A 13,382-nucleotide genomic window follows, 5' to 3' on the forward strand; every position below is an offset into this window, starting at 1 on the left:
GTGTGTGTGTGTGTGTGTGTGTTAGGGAATTTAGACTGTAAGCTCCAACGGGGCAGGGACTGATGTGAGTGAGTTCTCTGTACAGCGCTGCGGAATTAGTGGCGCTATATAAATAAGTGATGATGATGACATCCAATTTCAAGGGCTGGCCAAATATAATGTTATGGTAGGAACATTTGCAACTAAATTTCCCTCCATGTGTGGAATCAATAAGACTAACTATCCCATATGATGAGACCAATCATCTCCTCATTCCGCCTGCTAGAAAATGTCTACATTTGTGGTCCATCGTGATCCGATTGTTGAACCTGATGACCAAACGATCACATCTTTACAGTTTGTTTCTCCACAACCAGTCCAGATCTGTCGGTGTATTAGCAGGATTAGAAAATGAAACTGAACATTTCTAACAGACACTGAGGGTGGCTGGAAGCAGTTTATGGTGATTAATCCAGTCTTTTGCGGTACATGCAAAGACTTAAAAAAGAAGAACAAAACATGACTAATAACACGAATTGAAAAATTTCCCTTTAAAGTGTAATTGTCTTGCAGGACCAGGCAACAATCCTCACCACATTCTATTGTATTGCTTCAATCATAAGAAAGCAGTTTTAAGTGACAATGACTCGACCTCACTCGTTTTCACCAATAACACCGTCAGTCAAGCATCTTAATTATGTGACTGCCGTTTCTGGATTATGAAATGCATTGGTTGTCATGGAGCCGGTGGGATAAAGGATAGCGTCTGACATATTTATCATTGAAAAAATAAATAAATTGGTTATGAGAACATTAACGGGGTCGTCTTCCGTTGTGAGTGAAGGTAAGATTGAACCAACTTCAGAACTAAGCGGCTGAGTTAGACCTAGTAGATACTTAGTATAGGCTGCAAAGTGGAATTTTTCCCCCTATATAAAGCAAAGTTAAAAGATCAAACGTTTAAAGCTAAACATTGTTTGAACTATACTGTTAAGTAAGGTCGCTCTATGTAAATATATTTTGAGCATGTTATTTACAGTACATATTAAAGGTTGTGTGTGTTTTAAATTCCAACTCGGGAAGATCTTCATATTTAGATATCTGCGCACAGCACAAAAATTTGTCAAGGAAGAAAATTGTATTAGTTTATTGAATGTTCATTTCAAAGTGAATAGATTATTGTAACTAGGGTAGTTATATTACTGTTACAAAAGTATGATATATTGTTTGTGGAATAGCTTGACGCATGACTGTGTAAGAATGACACTGTAAGTGGTAGAGACCCTAATTTTTTTATCTCTATGTCATGTACTTGTGACTGTGGATAAATCACTTTTTCTCCCAACGTCCCAGGCATTGTAAAATAGATTGTAAGCTCAAATGTTCAGGGAAAACTGCGCCGGAACAATTATATGCCCAGCGCTGTATAAAAGTGTATTTACTATGTAAAGAAGGCTAAATAATTTTATTCATTTGGTTAGTAACTTTTTTACCACCAAAATTGTTTTCACTAAAATGTTATATTGTGGCTTCATCACACATAAAAATCCATTTCTTTTAATTTGCGCTTCCAGGAATTTGATAGAAGAATAGTAAAACGTTGTAAAAATTCTCAGCAAACTTTCCAGTTTATCAAGACTTTTATCCACATCATCTGTCAGTTCTTTGCGTTCGTTACAATAGTTATTAATCAAGGTTTGTTTTGTGAATAGACATGTAAATTAAGTATGACTGGCAATGTTTTTTGATACAGTTTTCAATTATTGAAATAAGACTTGGCATAAAACTATTTACATGTATAAAAATAATCGCAAATTATTATAATTTTATTATTAGTATTACATGAAGCTTAACTAACATGAAATGAAAATATATATGTAAGCAAACATACAACCAAAGAAGTACAAGTAATGCCATTGGCGTTAAAAATCATGATTTTACTATAATTTTATTACACTAAGGAAAGCATGTAAATAGGTGTGGGGGTGGAGCCTATTGGCTTCAATGACCCCCATATCCACTCACGCTTTGGCCACATCAGCGTCTTTTGGACACTACCTACACTATTTATACGCATTCACTTCCTAACCCCCATCTGTAAGTGCAAGCAGAAATAGAAACAAAAAAGTAGCATGGGGTCTCACATCAACAAATCTTAAAAACAAATATAAAGTGAGCATAAAAGGAAATGAAAAGAACTATAATAATATAATATAATAATAAAATATAAGCAGAGGAATTAAATCATACAGTTTACAATGTCACATAATCAGCAAATACTGTATATGCCTGCTTAAAAACATCATAAGCGAAACAGTTTGCAGTATTGACAACTGAGAGATTGCAAAAGAAAGGAGCAAAACAGTGTTTATATAAAGATGTATAGAACAAAAACTAAAGCAAACAGCATTGAAGAAGATATGTATATATATATATATAACTATATATATACAAATATATATGTGTGTATATATATATATATATATATATATATACATATATATATATACATACATATATATATATATATATATATATATATATATATATATATATATATATAAAAATGCTTTTATATATAAAATATAAAAATATATATTATAATATCTAATGTTCTATAAAAAAAAATATATGTACAGATGGCAAATTTCATACTCTTGGATAGGTGAAAATATTAAATTCATTAATATTAAAAATCAATTATTACACAATATAAATACAATCATGCTCTGCTTGCTCCAAGCGTCTTATCTCCGGTAAGTTGTGAGCTCTATACCAGCAATTTTGCAAACAGCTTTCCCGAAATAACGATCATATGACCGTCTTGTCGGTGTACAGATGTCCTAATCTGCAGCGACTGTTTCCTCTCTCTAACGTGTTTCGTCCCGTAACTGTGGACTTTTTCAAAGATTATTTAAAGATGTGGTTAAGGATCAAATAACAATGACAAATACCCATGGTAAAGCTGGATTGTAATATGAAGACAATTGTGTAAAAATAATTGGACTGATCAAGATGGCCTACCTGACACATATCTCTGAACTAAGGTTTGGAATAACACATTGTGGGCCTGATTCATCAAGGAAGGCAAAGTGAAAAATGTATAGAAAATGAAAGTAGGTACGCCTACATTCAACAAGAAGAGGATGTGAAAATAAGTTTCTAGTTGAATACGGGTCTAAGTACGCTCTGCCTAAACGGCACTTGCCGTCTGCAGACAGAAACAACACACTGCAGAATACACATAATGCCTATGTATATATAAAGTCCCATTAGAACACAAAGAAAACAAATAATAATACATACATTAACACACCACATTATTACTGAAAAAACATAAATAAAAGTTTTTTTCCAATTCTTTTTTTTTATCTGAATTACATTTATCAGGATGTTATTAATGCCCTCTATACATAAAATGCATTTTAACTGTTGCTCTTGATTGTGAACACATGTTTTAGCATGTATACATGTCCGTCATCCCTATCACTCGGTACTTACACCCGACCTGTAGCTGGTGCAAGTGATACGGCTAAAAACAAAGTACCTGAGAGATGTCGAAAGCTTGATTTGAATGTGTGTGCACGCAACCTTGTCATGCCCTTACTGTACATTGACTACATGCATGCGCCCCTTCCCTTCTCCTTTCTGCTCGTGAAATCATAGCCTGTCGGTAGTGTCCTTTGCGTTCGAACATGAATTTCATACACTTGCGTTCACTGACACATAGTCAGTTTCTGGGCATGGCCAGAACAATTTTACACAAAAAACGGCACATACGGCATTTATGAATCAGTCCCTGTATGTTCTCCAGGCCTCTTCCTGGGATAGTCCCTAAAAAGGAGTGTGTTTGCTCCTGGACAAACCATGTTCTAAAGCAATGGGTGCAAATTAGTTTATTTTTTTGCACACAAAAACACTGTCTGCTTTTTTATGTAGCACAAAAATAACTGATAGCTTTATTTTTACACTGAAATTTAAACTTTATCTAGTACATGCCCTTTGCCAACTATAACTCTGTCCCCACATTTTAACTTTACCTTCCCCTCCAATGCAATATGGTTTTGCCAAGGTGCAAATCTGCTTCTTTTTTTGTTTGCTTGGCTCCTAAGGCACAGTACACACTGGAGAATTTTCCGACCTATCTGTTATCTACAAGAATTGTACCTACGACTGAAGGTCTGACCGGTCGGTCGGGCGATTCATGTGTACACACTACACATGATTTACCTTCAGATCTGTGCTCTTTATCTGGTCCTATAGTTGTTTAGAGAATTACAGCTCAATATACATTCATTCATTCATTCCTGTCACACTGATTAACTGTCTTTTTATAGCTATCCACATGTCATAACAAATTCCGTTAGTTTCTGTGCCTCTGAAACGAAATATTCAATCTCAGAACGAACAAACAAATTATTCCATCTACAGCACTCTGTACATTTAGTCACCAGGACATGTTCATTACCAGCATCTGCTGAAAATACCATGACTCTGTAAACTCCATGGAGATCGTTATCGTGAGTGCGTCCACACTACATGATCGTAAGGTGATTGGAATGAGATCATTAAACAGTACAATCAACCAAATAAAATGACAGTCAGCACTTTGGAACGACTGACGTTCATCATGTAAGTACATACACTAACTCGATATGTGGCCAAGCGGTCGTTTATCGGTTGATCGGCCTGATAATTGGCTGACAAACCTCCATTGTGTACCTAGCCTAACTCAGCATCCGGCCCTTACTTTTGAACTGTATAGGAATTGGATGCAAATCAGCAGTATATACATAATTAATCAAACGTTTTAAAGAAAATTACTGTAAAAATTGTTGTTGTTTGTTTAAAATAACTTGTGCCCATTAACCATAACTTAATTTTCACAAGAAACTTTGATTTGTTTGTATTTCCTTTTTTTAATGTTTAGTATAGGCCAATGTGTTGCTTTATACTCACTTAGGTCATAATCTGATCTTAAACAATCCTAAATTAAGGAAACCCGAATTTTGAAATTAATAATTTGGAATGGCTAGTATTCCTTTGTGAAAGAATTAACGCATACTAGCCTACTCTCCGAAAATGTCTGGGAGACACATGGATTTTGGGGAGTCCTACTAGACTCCCTGCAAAGTAAGCCACCCTTCTGGATCCCGCTTCACTCTTTCTTCTGAAGTGAGCGGGGCCTTGATGTGATTCAATGCATATTGCATCATCCTGGCTACATCCCCGCTGCACTATTGTCAGGAGATGGAATGCGAATCCCACTAGCAGAATTGGAAGTAGCTGAAGACGTCGTGCTGGCAACAGGGGGTGTGGGCACAGCAGTGACTCCTGGAGGAGTCAGAGCTCTTTGAAGGGTATCCAGAGGTGTAGCCAGTCCTTGTAAACACTGCAGGAGTTGCATCTAAATAGCTTCCTGTTGATCGACACGGCGTGCCAGGTGCTGCAGAAGGTCAGCGGCGGAGAGATCACTGGTGCCTTCGGTATTTGACATGGCCAGAGTATACTGTCACACCCACAAGGATGAAGATGGTGACACCTACCAGCTGTTGGCGCTACTGAGTACTGAGGAGCAGAGTCTAACACTTCTCTGGTTTTCACCAGGGACCCCCGCAAGGAAGTACGGACTCCGCTGCAAGAAGCGTGCAGGTCGCGGCCCTCAGTATTAGTTAGCTGGAGAGGTGTCCAATGAGGCAGCGGTGATGGAGCACCAGAAAACAGGATAGAAGCCTGGATGCAACAGTGCACAGGGTAGTCAGCAGAACCCGGTCAAAACCAGTGAGATAATCACAGCCAAATTCAGAAGCAGGAGAATGGTCAGGAAGCAGAGTCAGAACCAGGAAATCACTCTAAGCCAGAATCAGGAACCAAAGGAGAAGTCAGGAACAAGCCGGGGTCAGAATCCAAATGAGCTGGAGCTAATCAGGAACAAACGCTGGAGCAAGGCTGAAGACCAAATACTCTGGCACTCTAATGGTGTCCAAATGATCTTTAAATAGAGGGAAGTGTTTTCCGATTGCTGCTACAGTTTTCAGCGGTAAGAACGCAACCAACCACTAAACAGGAAAAGAGTGTCTCTTGTCGCTATGCGACAGAACGCGATGCCCTGAGCATGCGTGCGGATCGGAACTGGAGAAGCCTCTTGTTGCTATGCGACGGAATACCAAGCTCTGCATATGCGTGCGAATCAGGAGAGGAGAATGTCCCGTCGCTATGCCACGGGACGCGGGCGTCACAAGGGAGCAGGCGTCCGTCTAGAAGTAGAAGCAGGACAACGGCTGACAACTATGAAGGGAATTACGATGTTTACACAGCAGGGGGCAGAGCAGCGATGATACAAATAGCGTTGTCACACCCACCCGCACTTGTCCCTTGACATCCTCACTGAGCCCAATAAATAAGACTCAATGGCAAAGGACTTACGCTGTTGTTCTGAAATAAAGTCCTCCATATTCAAATAAAATGTAATAATAGAAAACAAAACTAAGGATGTATATATACATATATATATATATATATATATAAATATATATATATATAATATAGATAGATAGATATATTGTTATGCTCGTCAAGTCGCTATGATTTGGTGTGGTTCCAACGCACAAAGGGATTTAATAGCATGATGTAGCAAATAACAATTCATTAAAATAAGTACAGCCGATATATACGCAAACGCCCTGGATCCAGCATACAGTCATTCAATCCTGAAGTCTGTGGTCAAGTAGACTGTATAGTGGACTCAGAACCTGGTTTATATACAGTTTGTGATACATAAAAAAAACAGTAGTGATGTCTTGGCGTGTTTCCATAGGTTCAGGAATCAGGACAGTCCAGTATACTGCAGGTCATAGGTCGGTTCAAACGCTGCCCTCCAAGGGTGGAGGTCCATTCTCCAACAGCTGTATACGTGTCTTCCCGCCGAAAAGTTAGTTTAAAATGGTCTATTTACATTACACATACAATATCATTCTGATCATTATACCGCTATCATCCATATCTTGCATACCGCAAGATGCGACCGCTTAGCCGATAGTAGCGGATGTCTGATGGGAAAATGTGGATTAGAATGACACTAAACATGATATGTTTCCTTTATCCTGAACCTTAGATATCAACAAAGTGGTTTTAAAATGATTACATTAAACTATGAATCAATTACATTCGATTATAAAAGACTATGTGTTGGAACATTATTAAAGTGAACTATTTACAAGTGAATGTCTGAGGGTACGTGTATGCAGAAGTGTTTGCACGTGTTATTGCTAAATACGCCATAGCACGCCGTAGCGTGCTATTTGCATATTTTCACATAAAGTAAAAATGAAATTGATAGTTTTTAATTGAAACGACTCCATCCAATTATTCGACTTCCACAATATATATACAGTGCTTTTTTTGTAAGAAAAAAGGTACCAGAACTCACATCACGTAGACAATCACTGTACACACACCCACATATGTCACTTGTGTAACGAAACATAACGGTCGCCGCCCGCAGTAAGTACTCAGCGCATGACCACACGACCAATCACAAGCCAAGCAGTGCCACAAGCTGAGCAGTGCCACAAGCTGAGCAGCGCCATCAGAACTAACGCGGAGGAAGCACGCATGCATCGGACTCAACACACAAGCAGCCCGCATGCACCGTTTTAATGATTTTGCCGCCGATCTGCTACGCTCGACAGGGCGATTCAAGTCCACGTGGACCAAACATCAAATGTTCAAAAGTTACTTTTAAAGCTTGGAAAATGCCTCGAAAAAAGGAACTCCGGTGAGTTCTATGATAAAAAAAAGCAATGTATATATATATATATATATATATATATATATATATATATAGATAAAACTATCTATCTATCTACCTCTATATATATATATATATATATATATATATATATATAGTTGTGTGTGTATATATATATATATATATATATATATAGTTTTATATATAGATAGATAGATAGATATATATAGATATACACATATATATATATATATATATATATGTGTGTGTATATATGTGTGTATATATATATATATATATATATATAGTTACGTTTTTTTATTTTTTTTTATTGTTTTTGCCTAATATTTTATCCGAAGGTTTGCTTTATAATTCTGGTTAGGCTCTTTGGTAAAGCTCACCATGGGATACGTTGATCCAATTTTGGACAAAAATATGCACAATAGTTTTGATGATCATTCAAATGTTTGCAAGCTTGTGTTGCTTTCACCAAAACAATGCTAAGTCTTTTCTATACTGTTATGGTTGTAAAAATCTAACCAGTCCTCTTGTATCTTAGTAACTTTGAATGTATGACACATTGATACAAACGACTTGGTAACACTATTCTTTAATGGCAGTACAAATAAATTTTAAATCTTTGCAGCCATATTCATTTTGAGTGACCTGCTCATCAGCTGCAACCGCGGTGAGAGCACGGATGTTAGAACAGCGAAAGACATTTTCGATGAATACTTTTAAAGAGTCTACAAACATTGTGTTAAAACAGTGTGTCATGCATTTTTTTGTCTAGGGGCTTTCTATTGTGCAAACCACATCGTTACTCGCAGGTTCCTAAATATTTCATGCAGCCCTCTTCCCACACGTGAGCTCACTGAGGAGATAGTCCTGTACTACCACTGTGTGACTTTCATGCTCTGTTGAGCTCATTTACAATCAGATGACGAACTGCATTTGAGTGCATTCTGTCAATAGGCATATTCTGGGAAGCTCTTTGTGGAATAACTTTTGAATTGAACAGTGTAGTTAGCTCAGCATATAGACATAACATATTGTGCTTGTAAAACCAACATGAGACCACAACTAGAACAAGAGTACAAGAGAGTATATTACTATAACACAGAGTGACAACACAGTAACACATTTAGGAACAGCTCCATCTGCAGTCCCTCCAGTGTAATCACTCAAGCAACATTAAGTCTAAGTCTGTTGCAGTATCTCTAGACCCCTACTCAACAGACAAGGCTTAATCCAGACCCATCTTTCAAGATACTATACACTAAAAAAAACTAAAAAAACTCAGGCACAGAATGAGCAGTGTATGCAATTTAATTAATATATCCATCTATACAGTAATAATCAAATAGGATAGAATCCTGTACAAATGGGGGGCTGCCAATCTCCCTCTACAAAGAAAACCACTAATTTACAATAAACAGTGCTCTAAATCCCATTCACCATAATTAAAACAGAGAAGGCAGAATAAAAATATATTATAGTGATTGTTCATCCTATTTAAACAATGTTGTTAAAAAGTCAATAATCTCCGTCTCAGAACGAAACGCGTCAGCTATTGCTAGTGGAGAGGAGAAGTTGACTAAGTAATCAAAAGGAGAAGCTGGTCTGATTAGTTTTATTATTAATGTTAACATCAGAACCTTAAAATTATTATGTGTAACTTGTAACAGTGATGTGTTTATCTGCCTAAAGCAGAAAGGTTTGCTATAGGGTGGGCACCCTCTTCAGTATCGCTGCAAAGGAGGACTTTCTATACTGTCGCACAAAAGATCTCGACCCCAGGATTTGGGTAACTAATTAAGCAGCTGAGACGGAGACGGAGATTACGCAGTGAGCTTGCCTATGACCTTGGATGTCAGCTTTACGGATCGCTCCTTCCCAGGACTTTGGTAATTAGTTGATAATTTCTTTGAACTGTAAAGTCTAAGATATCTTACACTATATTGGGTGGAGCGCTGCTGAAGATTATTGACTTTGTAACAACATTGTCTAAATAGGATGAACTATCACTATGTTATGAGTAAGGGCTAAAGAGCTGCAGCTGTTTTAAGACAGATAACTTCATCATTCCCATTTGTATGAATGTGGTTGATACTAATGAAATGTCTTATGTAATATATTAGTTATATAATTTTCTCGCATTATTGGTTTTATTATTGAGATATATATCTGTATGGTTATAATATGAACCTAATTAAATCTGAGCTTATTGTTTTTATTTCTGCCTTCTCTGTTTCAATTATGGCGAATGGGATTTAAAGCATTGGTTATTGACCCTAGTCTCTCTCTCTGTCTGTCTGTCTGTCTGTGTGTATGTATGTTAGGGAATTTAGACTGTAAGCTCCAATGGGGCAGGGACTGATGTGAATGAGTTCTCTGTACAGCGCTGCGGAATCAGTGGCGCTATATAAATAAATGGTGATGATGATGATGGTTATTGTAAATTGGTGGCCATCTTTCTAGATAGTCCATGATGTCTTTCACCAGCTGAGGTGAACATGATATCCACTATCATGTCCTGTATTGTAGGATCATATTCATCTATAAAATGGTTCTGTATGTGTTGTATTTTTAAGGTATTTTTTCCAAAATCTATGGCCTTCCACCACCGCCACCAGTTTGTATACTGTATACCAGGGGTGTCCAACCTTTTAGCTACCCTGGGCCACATTGGAAGACGATGAGTTGGTTTGGGCCGCACATAAGATACACTAACAATAACGATAGCTGATCATCCAAAAAACCATAGAAAACATAGTTAACACATATATATGAGAAAAAAGTGATATATATATATATATATATATATATATATATATATATATATCACTATTTTTTCAAATCCCCCTATACTTACCTTTCAATCGCCCTGTTCAAAAAATCCTCTCTAGTTATTATACTATAATCACTTTTTGTATTGTTTCGATGTAATATCAATAAAGTGCATTAACAGTGCTGCACCCTTGCCACAACCAAAACTCCTTCTCAGCCACATTTAAAGGCATGCTGGGCCGCATGCGGCCCGCGGGCCGCGGGTTGGACAACCCTGCTGTATACTGTCATTTCTTTAGAGTGGTTCCCCTACATACTGCGTAACTGCGACTCCCCTCCAGATCCATACACCGGTCTCTCTGCCCTTTTGGTCACCACCTTCACCTGCTCCTCTCCAGGAGCCTCCACTCCCAGCGGCTGTTTCTGCATCCACTTGTCAGCTTCCCTTTTTGATAGGTCATATATTTCTTTCCATGACGTGGGTTCATGTATATATTGATTACTTTAGCTCTATATGAGAGGCGCACATGTGCTGTACCATTGTTTTCTCTGGTTGAGCGACTTACTTTAATTGCCAGGCATTCATGTGTCTCTTCATCTTTAGTATCTGGTTTCCCACTGATTTCAATCTCTTGTTCAGTGGCTGTTTTGCTTGTGTCTTTGGAATAAGGCTGGGCACAAATTGCAGAATATCGTTAACGATTTTACCAACGACTAAAAAAAAAAAGAAAAAAAAAAGTCTGGGTCAGCTTGCCAACTCCTGTATACACACTAAATATGGTTTACAAGATTTACCATCAGATCTGTGCTCTTCATCTGTCATAACCATCGGCTGAAAAGATCCTGACTCTGCACACTTTATAGCAGTGGATCCCAAACTTTTTCAGTTCAAGGCACCCTTATGGTTTCCATAATTTTTTTAAAGCACCCCTAAGCCAAAATAATTACCAAGTAGCCCCCTGCCTTGCTTACCACTGGCCCTGGCCGAGGCACCCCTGTGATATCACCGAGGCACCCCAGGGAGCCTAGGCGTGCAGTTTGGGAACCACTGCTCTATAGAGATCTATGGACACTGCCGGTTGTGGGTGCATACACACTGCAGGATTGGAACAGGATTTCATTGTTGAATGAGATTTTTAGTTTGGTTTAAAAATCAAATGAAACGATATGATGTGCTTTGTAACGATAGACAATAATGCTATATCGAACCGAACGGTCATTTATCATATGATTGGCCCGACAATCGGCTTGAAACCCTGTAGTGTGTACCCAGCCTTAGTGTTCACTTCTATATCTAGATCTGCTGGGATCATCAATTCATTTCTCAGTTCCTCAACAAAGGTCACATTGTTGCTTATAGTTTCTTTTTCTGTTTTTAGATTTAAGATTCTGTATCATTTGGAACACTCGCTGAACATAACAAGATTCCCTTCCTCTGCCCGGTTCTGCAGTTTACTGCATCTTTCTGCAGGAATGTAGACGAATGCTTTACACCCGAAAACTCTAATGTGTTTTATACTTGGTCTCCTGCCATGTCATTGTTCATATGGAGTTTCTCCACTGTTCTGGAAAATAATCTGTTCTGTAAATATGTGGCTGTCATAACAGCTTTGCCCCAATATTTTTCAGTCTGGAACCTGTTAACATCAATCTGATCATTTCAGTCAGGGTTGTTATTCCTTTTGGCTCCCCCATTTTGTTCTGGTATGTAGGGTACTGACTTGTGGTGCTCTATGACAAATTGTCTTAGGAAGTGTTCTATTTTGTGTCCTGTGAATTCACCTCCATTGGTATGAAATGCAAGTGGATTGCTAGTCATTGTTACATCATTTTGTAACTTGTCCAATACTTCATCTTTGCTTTGTATCAGGTCAGTGACTGTGTATCTGGAGTAGTCATAAGTGAAAGTCACTATATATCCGTTACCTCGTGGTGTGCGCACATTCATTGGGCCACACACGTCACTGTGTATGAGATCAGGTGGTCTCAATGCTCTGCTCTCACTTTGCTTAGGGATTATTATTCTTGTGGCTTTTCTTTTTATACAGCAGTCACACCTTATGGTTGTTTAACAGCCTGATAGTGTGAGATCCTTTGCTAAGACTCTCTATTGCAGTTGTTTAATGCAGCCTGGATGTCTTTGTCTTAGTCGTCTGCGCTACACATGAATACAGTCAAAGTGTCTGTGTGTGTGCTTAATCTCACCTTATTACAGTGTCAAGATGATACAGATTTTCTTCGGCTGTGGCTAATACTTTTCTGGATAATGCACGTGTTATAGTAATTCCTTTAGCTGCCATGCACCTTGCAAACAATAGGCCGCCTTCCAATCTGGGAAATTAGAATACATCTTTTATCAGAATTGGTGAATTACTGCCATTTGCATTGGAGCATACGAGCAGACCATACTTCGCAGTAATATTGGTTCCATCTGTGTGATAGATTGCTTCTCTATGATTCATGTCAAGTTTAGTTTAGAAATCTCTCTTATAAAATCTGTCACTTGTCATGTGACTTGACAATCCTGACTCTATATACCAACTATGGGTCAGATGAGTTACTGTTGCTTTAAAAGTGCCACTCCACTTGTTTGTGCATATATCTGTGAGTGTAGTTTTAACTCTTTATTTTGGACCATTTCAAAAATAGTTTCTGCTGTTCCGCTTTCCATATTGAGCAGTGTTTATTTAAGTGTTCAGTTTTCTTACCTCTAAAACATGCTCTTGATTCCTTATAATGTGATTTGGTATCTGTAACTTTAAGGGCTTTTCTGTGCGACTTTCCATGTTATTCTGTGTAATTTCTTTTCTGCGTTGATATTCATGTACGTGTCCGGTTTTTCAACACTGCTGTCCTGTCAAAG

General features: G+C 37.9%; 1 protein-coding gene across 1 annotated transcript in view; it reads left to right on the forward strand.

Moving 5' to 3' along the window:
• The first annotated feature begins 557 nt into the window (after positions 1-557).
• Positions 558-13,382, forward strand: part of IL21R (interleukin 21 receptor) — a 52,420-nt gene continuing 39,595 nt past the window's right edge. The window contains exon 1 of the mRNA XM_075179594.1: positions 558-823. The gene's annotated coding sequence lies outside the window, so the exon portion shown is untranslated. The remainder of the gene's footprint in view (positions 824-13,382) is intronic.

Source organism: Mixophyes fleayi, chromosome 7, assembly GCF_038048845.1.
Source record: "Mixophyes fleayi isolate aMixFle1 chromosome 7, aMixFle1.hap1, whole genome shotgun sequence".
Lineage (NCBI taxonomy): Eukaryota > Metazoa > Chordata > Amphibia > Anura > Limnodynastidae > Mixophyes > Mixophyes fleayi.